The sequence below is a fragment of the Hordeum vulgare genome, chromosome 2H (assembly GCF_904849725.1).
Source record: "Hordeum vulgare subsp. vulgare chromosome 2H, MorexV3_pseudomolecules_assembly, whole genome shotgun sequence".
NCBI lineage: Eukaryota > Viridiplantae > Streptophyta > Magnoliopsida > Poales > Poaceae > Hordeum > Hordeum vulgare.
This window is the reverse complement of record NC_058519.1, coordinates 344,534,741-344,543,941: the sequence shown is the minus strand read 5'-3', so window position 1 is coordinate 344,543,941 and position 9,201 is coordinate 344,534,741. Positions and strand designations below refer to the sequence as shown.

The following is a 9,201-nucleotide window of genomic DNA, read 5'->3' as shown; positions in this document are numbered from 1 at the left end:
GTACGAACAGTGGTCATATGAACCACATGAGCAAAAGTCTCATCATAATCACGACCATGCTCCTGCTGAAAACCACGAGCCACAAGACGAGCTTTGTGATGCTCAAGAGAACCATCGGAGTGAGTCTTAACTTTGTAGACCCACTTACAAGTGATGGGACGGACTCCGGGAGGAAGGGAAACAAGATCCCACGTACCAGTGCGCTCAAGAGCAGCAATCTCCTCTGCCATCGCAAACTGCCATTCAGGATGAACAACAACCTGATGATAAGTAGTCGGCTCAAGAACAACAGCACCAGCGGTGGAAAATCCAAAGCAATCAACAGGCGGACAAGGACGAGAATGCAAGCCATAAGTAGGCTGAGACGAGGATGACGACACATCCACAGAGGCATCCACAGAACGTGAACGACAAGTGTAACACTGAGGAAAAGATGGAACAATGGAAGGAGGAATCGCCAAGGTAGAATCGGGGAGTGGCAACGAAGAAGTCACCGGAGATGAAGGTGTAGAATCCGGTGACATGCTAGGCGAGGAGACCGTGGAAGATGGTGGCGACAAATCGAGTGGAGGTGGAGAAGCAGAGGGAGCGGGACGAATAGGCAAAGGCTCGACGGGTGTGATAGGTGTGTCAGGAAAAGTGAGGAAAGAGATATCCTCCACTGAAAAGGTCGAGGAAGATGGGCGTGGGTAGAAGGGACGAGACTCACCGAAAATCACATCCCGAGAGATACGCATCCGACGACCGATAGGATCCCAACAACGATAGCCCTTATGCTCATCACTATAGCCTAAGAAGACACACTCAACAGACTAAGCGGATAGTTTGGTGTGTTCGCGGGGGGAAAGAAGAACATAGCAAACACAACCGAACAAGCGAAGCATCGAATAATCGGGAGAACGATCAAAAAGACGCTCGAAAGGAACACCACCCTGTAGAGCAGCGGAAGGCTGGAGATTGATGAGATAGGTGGAGGTGGAGATGGCCTCAGCCCAAAAATGAGGCGGGAGAGAGGCAACAATCATCAATGCACGAGCCGTCTCGAGAAGATGACGATGCTTGTGCTGAGCCACACCATTCTGAGCGTGAGCACCAGGACAAGAGAATTGAGAGAGAGTCCCTTGCTCAGCAAGAACACTACGAGAGGTCATGAAATAAAGCCATGTGTAACGAGAGAAGTCATCTGTGAAAATAATATAGTATTTATGACCCCCTTTCGAAGCGAAGGGAGCCGGACCCCATACATCGGAATGATCTAAATCAAAAGGACGCTTAGACAGTGACTCACTATGTGGATATGGTAACTGAATCTGCTTGCCAAGACGACAACCCTGACACTCTAAAGAGGCATCTCCTGAGACAGACCCCAGAAGACCTTGACGAACTAACGACGACAAACGAGAACCACACAGATGACCAAGTCGATGATGCCACTGCTGGATGGAACCAGTAGCCGAGGCGACCAAAGCGGAAGAACTGGCGATAGAGTGGGCAGCAGAAGGAACATGAAGCCAGTCCAACTCCCAAAGACCCTCAGAATCATGGCGGCGAGGACCAGCCCCAACCAGAGTGTGCGTGCAACGGTCCTGGACAGAACAAGAGTCAAGGTCAAGGATGACACGACAACCAGAATCAGCAAGTTGACCAGCGGAAAACAGATTCATGGTAAGTCGAGGAACATGAGCAACATCAGGAACAGAATAAGGAGTGGTAAGATTGCATGTACTAACGACAGAAAGGGGAGTACCATCAGCGGTGAGGACATGAACAGGAGAATCAAGCGATCGAAGAGAGGATAGAGTGGAAGAATTAGAAGACATATGAAAGGAAGCTCCAGAGTCCAGAACCCATGGGGATGTACCTGACTGTGTAGAAGGTGGTTGCTCAGTGCGGGAAGCCTCAGTCACAGAACCAACAGTACATGTCGAGGAAGAACCTGAAGCAGCGAGCAGACGTTAAGTCTCAGAATATCCTGCTCAGTCAAAGCGATGGCTGAAGCTGTCGAGGTAGATGACGAGGTCTCTGTAGATGATGATCGTGCCTTGCGCAAGTGTTTCTTCTTCGTGTAGCAGTGGGACTCAATATGACCATCATTGTTGCAGTAGCCACAATGTGAACGGGGGCGACCTGAGCCTCCAGAAGGAGTGGGCAAGAGCGGCGGAGCACTCGAGCGAGAAGGGGTCGGTGCAGCAGGTGGCGTAGAAGTAGCCCGAGTAGCGAGCACCGAGGGAACCTCCAGCAAACCAGCACCACGTAAGCGAGTCTCCTCAGCACGAATCTCAGAAAGGGCCTCCATGAGAGAGATACGGCCACGAGCAAACAACTGAGCACGCCGGGGCTCAAACTCCTTACGGAGCCGAAACAGGAACTCGTAGACGCGATGAAACTCCAAATCGGCCTGGACAGCCTGGCAATAGGGGCAAGTACGACAACCAGCACTGCGGAGAGAATCAAGCTGACGCTAGATAGCAGAACTCTGTGCATAGAAGTCATCAACAGTAGAGTCACCCTGTTGAAGAGCATGCTCCTGACGAACCATAGAGAGGTATAAGGCATCACCAGAGGGCTCATAGCACTGACGAAGGCGAGTCCACATCTCAAACACAGTAGGAAGGCCCAGAAACTCAGAGGCAAACTGAGGCAGAACGCTAGCAGTGAGAACAGTTGCAGCACGAGCATCATTATCAAGCCACTGGGTGTAAGCAGACAGAGCACCATGATATGTCTGAAGAGCCTCCTCATAAGAAGACCTTCTCATCATAAGCACGGATAGCGGCCTCATCAGCAAGCTTAGCCGCATCCTTTGCGGCCTGAGGAGCATCCGCAGGAAGAGCCGGTGGGGTCGGCGGAGTGGGAGCCACGGGAGGAACCGGACATGGTGGACAACAGACCTCGTCAGAAAGAAAAACCCATAGGCGGATGCCACGCATGTGAATGTGCATTAAGCCAATGAACTTTGTAGTTAGTGCCATCAAAGATAACCGGACAACGAGGAACAACAATGTAGCCGGATGCAGCATAATTTTTTTTTTGAGATCACGTCGATACAGGAGAATCCGGCGAAATCCGACGAATTCAGCAGCAGGGGGGCGACGAGATCAGGAGCTGGTGGCGACAGGATTCAACAGTTCGCAATTTATTTAGCTGGAAGAGATCTTCTCGTTCGAACCAACAGCGCAACAATAGTGAGGAGAGATCGAGAGGGTGGTGGCGAGATCCAGCGAGGCAGCAGCCCGATCCGCGCCCGATCCGGTGAGGGCGTCGTCTGAGGTGGGCGACTGGTGGCGGCAGTGGACTGAAATCCGGTGAGGGCGGAAGACTGGCGGCGGGATCCGGCCTGGGATGAGGAGCACCGAGGTAGCAGTGGGGTCCACAACAGCTGGATCCGGCCTGGGACGAGGAGCACCGAGGCAGCAACGGGATCCGGCCCGGGACGATGCGGCGATGAGAACTGGAACGAGGAGAGTCAGCTCAGTAGATCGGATCAAGGGAACCATAGACGTGTTCCAGCGGGACCAGACAAGAGCACGGACAGGGATGAGACGCCTTGCCAAGGCAGCGGCGACGGCTGTGGGTTTGGATCGAGAGGAGCACGAGTTGCGCGTGCTAAAAGAACCTAAGCTCTAATACCATGTTAGGAACGCAACTTGTATTTCCATGAGGCCATAAACCAGTATATATACATGTACATGTGGTGGACTATATGCAGGAAACCCTTTATATATCGGGATAAATACAAAAGGGTATATGACTTATATTATAACTCTAACAGTAATCTTACGTGACTTGTTATTGGTGTGAGGCCTTCTATAGGATGCCTGATCTATTGAAATTCTGTATTTCAGGAAGCAATGTTGAAGGCCGAGCTTCGGAATATGGAGAGATCACAAAAGAGAGAAGGAATAGATATGACATACCTAAAAAATGTGATCTTAAAGCTTCTTGAAACACGTATCCAGAACTTCTTATTGCTTATTTTGTTGTTGATTGACAGATGATATGCAACATTGACTTGGTATCTTTTACACCGGGGAGGTGGGGGCCTTGCTACCTGTGGTTGGTATGCTACTACAGTTCAGCCCCGACGAGGTACTTGTAACTCGTATATAAAATGTTTTGTCGTAGTGTCCTAACTTGTAACCTCTGATATTGTTGAAGTAGTAGTACAAATTAGCTCTAGAAGGCCTAACATCCTCTATTATTCTAGCACATGGTTAAGTTACTCAAGTATTGTGGAAGTCACAGGGAAGCTGCTAAGCATCGTGTAACATGTCTATAATGTAGAGCACATTCTAGACGCGGCAGTTCCAATTCCTATAGCATAATATAAATAACAAAAGCCACACGTAATTATAGGAAAACCCGATACTTCTCAAACTTGCACTCTCAGCATATAAGCATTGACTAATTGTCGTTGTGATTATGTAAGTTTGTTTACCCTGAATACGGAATCGAGTCTATTATCTATGGATTATTGCTTTCATCCCGCTGACATGGGTACAATTTTGGGAGTGTTTTGTTGTTGCAAGAAGTACTAAGAATTTATCTTGCTTCCATGCCTGCTATAAAGCATCCAATGATATCCCTGATACGGTGGTTGGAAATTATCTGCAACAGGAATGATTGTTATAACCCTGATAGTAAAATACTCTCTGTAAAGAAATATAAGATCGTTTAGGTCACTAATAAAGGGAGTACCAATTATGCCCTCTGAAGGAGAGAAGTTGACATACTTAACCTTGGCAGCTCAATAAATGCCAACATGGCGTCCTCTCAAATGTCGCTTCGCCGCCAGCTACAGCATTGTCAGATGGTGGATCGACACCAAACTCATTCTTTGGAAGATTCACATTCTAGTAGCGGTGCAAGATCTTGGTTTTGATGATCCTCCTTTTACATAGGTAGATTCACATTCACGGGGTGATCCAAAATCCCAGCGGTCTTACTGATTGTGAAAGGTGGCTCTTTTGTTTGCATGCTTCTCAGCTCTTCTTACCTTTTGTAAAGTACTGTATATTATAAAAATAGAAAACCATAAATACATATATTATTTTTGATTTCTCGCTCTGGGTATTTAGATTCAAAGACAACGAGACACTGGCTTGATCCTTCCTCAGTTGGGGAAGCTCTCCGTCCTGGTGACCGTTCATGTTTTTTGTAGAAAATGTCGTACACCTATGAGCATTATAGAATCATGCTAATTTGAAATTTTTGGATTTAGTGACCTAAGTGTGTTTTCTAGAACGATCACTAAATCTCTTTGATTAGTCTATGACCGAGCCTGTGAATATTGAAAATGCAATTATATGACAAGGGAAACATGGTTCTGTTCTAACGTTCCCACCGTTCCACACAGCAGGAGAGACTGCTACTGTTGCTCCAATACCAATAATATGTTACAGGTTATTTACATACCCAAGGCTGAAACTCAGAGAAACAATCTACATTGTGAGAGCAACTCCAACTCGCCGACCTGAACAGTTCGTCGGAACTAAAAGAAAAACCGGCTCGCTTGTTGGTGGCGCATCCACCCCTGGATTGCCGGTGGCGCTTGTCACGCCCAAGATGCGACCCTATCCTCAATTTGGCACGAAGGCCTCGTCAGGGATAGAAGGGCATCTCGTCGTGTCGCAAGAATGGATATCGTTACAAGTACATGTACTGAAAAGAAGAGATATATAAAGAGTTGGCTTACACTCGCCACAAGCTACATCAGAGTCACATCAGTACATTACATAATCATCAAGAGTAAGAGCAGGGTCCGACTATGGACGAAAACAAAGCTTAATGGGTATCAGCAATCTCATTTCCAATCTCATTTCCAAAGGTATCAAGACTAGCAAAGCTTAATGGGTGGGGTAAGGTTAAGTGGTTAGGTTGCAGCAGCGGCTAAGCATATATATATGGTGGCTAACTTACGAGTACAAGAAATAAGAGGGGGAAGATCTACGCATAACGGACGTGAACTACTGATGATCAAATGAATGATCCTGAACACCTACCTACGTCATACATAACCCCACCGTGTCCTCGATCGGAGAAGGAACTCACGAAAGAGACAGTCACGGGTATGCACACAGTTGGCATGTTTTAATTAAGTTACTTCAAGTTATCTAGAACCAGTGTTAAACAAAGCTTCCACGTTGCCACATAACCGCGGGCACGGCTTCCCGAAAGATTTAGCCCTGCAGGGGTGCTCCAACTAGTCCATCACAAATTACCACAAGCCGCATAAAAATCCTCAATCACGAAGCTCGCGATCTCGTCGGATTCCCTAGTGGAAAACCTCAACTCTGAGATTACCCAAAGCATCACCGGAATCCCGATGCACAAGATATCTCGTCAAAGGTAAAACTAATCCAGCAAGGCCGCCCGACGTGTCGACGATCCCGATAGGAGTCGCGTACCTCGTTCTCAGGACACGGCGGATGAGCTAGACGTTGGGATCGCTAAACCTCCGGGTGACTAGAGGGGCGCCGAACATCGCTCAGGTGGGACCAACACTGATGAGGAGCACTGGCTCGGGGGTTGATTAACTTATCCTCGGGGTCCGGAAAATCCCTATGCAATTTTATTAGGTGTTTAGGCAAATGTAGTACCAAAGTTGGGCCTTGCCAGACCAGCTTTAATCTAAAACGAATTATCAAGGGGGTCCCCATAACAACCCCGATCATGTTAGGAGCGCTCATTTATGGAACATAACACCGGTAGCCGGAAACTAAGGGGGCTAAGGTGGAACAAAACACCAGGCTAGAAAGGCTGAGCCTTCCACCTTTTACCAAGTATATAGGTGCATTAAATTAAATATCATTAATATAGTGATATAACAAGGAACCCATGCTTTCACATGGAAGCATCTGCATCTGCAACTAGCAACGCTCTCAACAGGGTTAAGCAAGCAGTAACATAGCCAAACAGTGGTTTGCTAGGTCGAACAGGTTGAAGGTTTCATGGCATTGTTGAGAGGCTGATATTTAACATGTGGTAGGCAACGAGACATAACGACAGAAATGATAAAACTAGCATGGCAATGATAGTAATGGTATCTGGGGAAATGATCATCTTGCCTGAGATCCTGCTTGGAAGAAGAATGACTCCGTGAAGCAGTCGAACCGATGTAGTCGAACGGGTCCTCACATCCGACACTCTTGTGGAACTCTATCGAGACGGGGAAAGCCAGAACAAGCATCAACACACGATATTCACCACACGGTGCAACAACACAAATGATGCATGAGCAGCTGAAAACATGCTAGTCACGGCATGGCAAATCACACAATCAAACACTAAACATTAAGTGAAGTTCAATATGCACGAGTTGCATATTGACGAAACTCCACGTTAATTATTTAGTTCACTCCCGGTTATCTACACGGCAATATTAATGTTGTCAAACATGAAAGAGGTGGAGCGGAAATTAAACTACCTATCTAGGCATTTTAAATGAGGTCGGAAATGACATATAGCATCTCCGAGACGACCTCACACGTTAATTTACAATTCTGTCCAGATCTGAACTAATGCATTTAATTGTTTGTTAAACAGAAAAACAAATAGGTTCACGTGATTCTACGCATCAAGGCAAGCAAACTACACATAAAGAGCATCTCCAACGGAGCTACGGATCAAAAGTTACAAGCACCGCAAGATATGATGGCATGAATGCAATATGTGTGCAACAACGGCTACGAGCACTTCAAAACAAACAACCAGCAAGAGAAAATGGAACTACACGAGATTCTAAGCAAGTTTCATGTAGGACACGATCAAATCGGAGCTACGGTTCAACATCTACAAGCAAAACAAGAAATGATTACAAATTGCCCAAAACAGCCACATAGCAACTTCTACGCCTCACTACTTCGGCTACCCAACTCCGATATGCTCAAGCAAGGCATGGCACGGAAGAGGGCAAGAAGCACTAATACAAACTACTAACAACAACTACCATGGCAGCAAGGAGCACTAGGAAAAGAAGACACAAAATGACATCTCACGCACTATTTCAGACTTAGTGAAAATAACACCTCCTGAAAGTGCAGTTTTCAGCCTGAAGAAATATTGACAGCATCAAAACCTATAGCTACAGGACTCCAAATGACATGAAAATTTACATCATGCTAGAGAAACACAAGGGGTACAACTAACTCCATTGGAGCAACCTCGAAAGAGCTATAGAACACAAGATGCAAGCAAGACAAGACAACAACAAAATATAACAGATTCCAGACTTAGAAATATTTCAGCACGTCTAAAACAGCACTAATCCTAGCAACTTGAGAGCAAGCAAACAACACCTAAACATGCATTTCTATTGCAACCAAAAATACCAGGGGCTAGTCTAAACATCCCAGATCGACTCCCTAGTTGACAGCTACTTCCAACGAGGCACGGAATAAATCCTACGAATTAAACAAAAGGGCATCACGGCAAAATATCACGTGAACTAAATTCCTCAAAAACTAAAACTAATTGCACAGAAAAATCCATGGGATTTTTCTACCCCGGAAACATATAAAATATGTGGGGTTTGCAACACAAAATAATGCCACACATTAATGCGAGATAATCACCTATATACGGGAAAATAAACTACCGGCAAATCCATACACGTAAAAATACAATTGACCGCTCTAAAATACACGAAAAAATAGATTCCAAAACATGGACATTTAATCTACGGTATACGGGCAGTCCGGACACGCACGAGAAATAGATACGGACACTAACCTAATGGGACATCACGGTAAACAGTGCATTTGGCACGTAAAACTACGTCAAACAACTATGCAAGTTGCAAAAACGGATACTACGCGAAAATCTACACGAAAACCATATATTACTCGCCCCGATCCGACACACGGATTTTAAAGTACGCGCGATCTAATATACCGATATTTTTTCTGGAATTTAAAATTCCGAAAAGCCTAAAAAAATCTATCGGGCCGAACAGGTTAAGCGCAACACATTGAAATGCGCTGGGGGCGGGGGAATAGTCTCACCTGGGGAAAAGGCCTCTTGGGGCGGCCTGGTTGGAAGGAGGCCGAAGGGTCTCGGCTGGGCCTGCTCGTGGTGGCGCTGTTGGGCCGAAGGGGAGCTGCGCGGCTGCTGGGCCTCGTGGGCGCGCACGGCCCACAGCGAAGGTCAACGCGGAGGGAACCGGCGTCGTCCTCCTCGCTCCCGCACGAACTGCGAAGGAGC

General features: G+C 46.7%; 1 long non-coding RNA gene across 1 annotated transcript; it reads left to right on the top strand.

The window, feature by feature from the left end:
* The first annotated feature begins 4,027 nt into the window (after positions 1-4,027).
* On the top strand, positions 4,028-5,057 carry LOC123430066. The gene is made up of 2 exons (XR_006622845.1): positions 4,028-4,089; positions 4,747-5,057. It is a non-coding gene; the product is annotated as an uncharacterized LOC123430066 (long non-coding RNA).
* Positions 5,058-9,201: the final 4,144 nt, after the last annotated feature.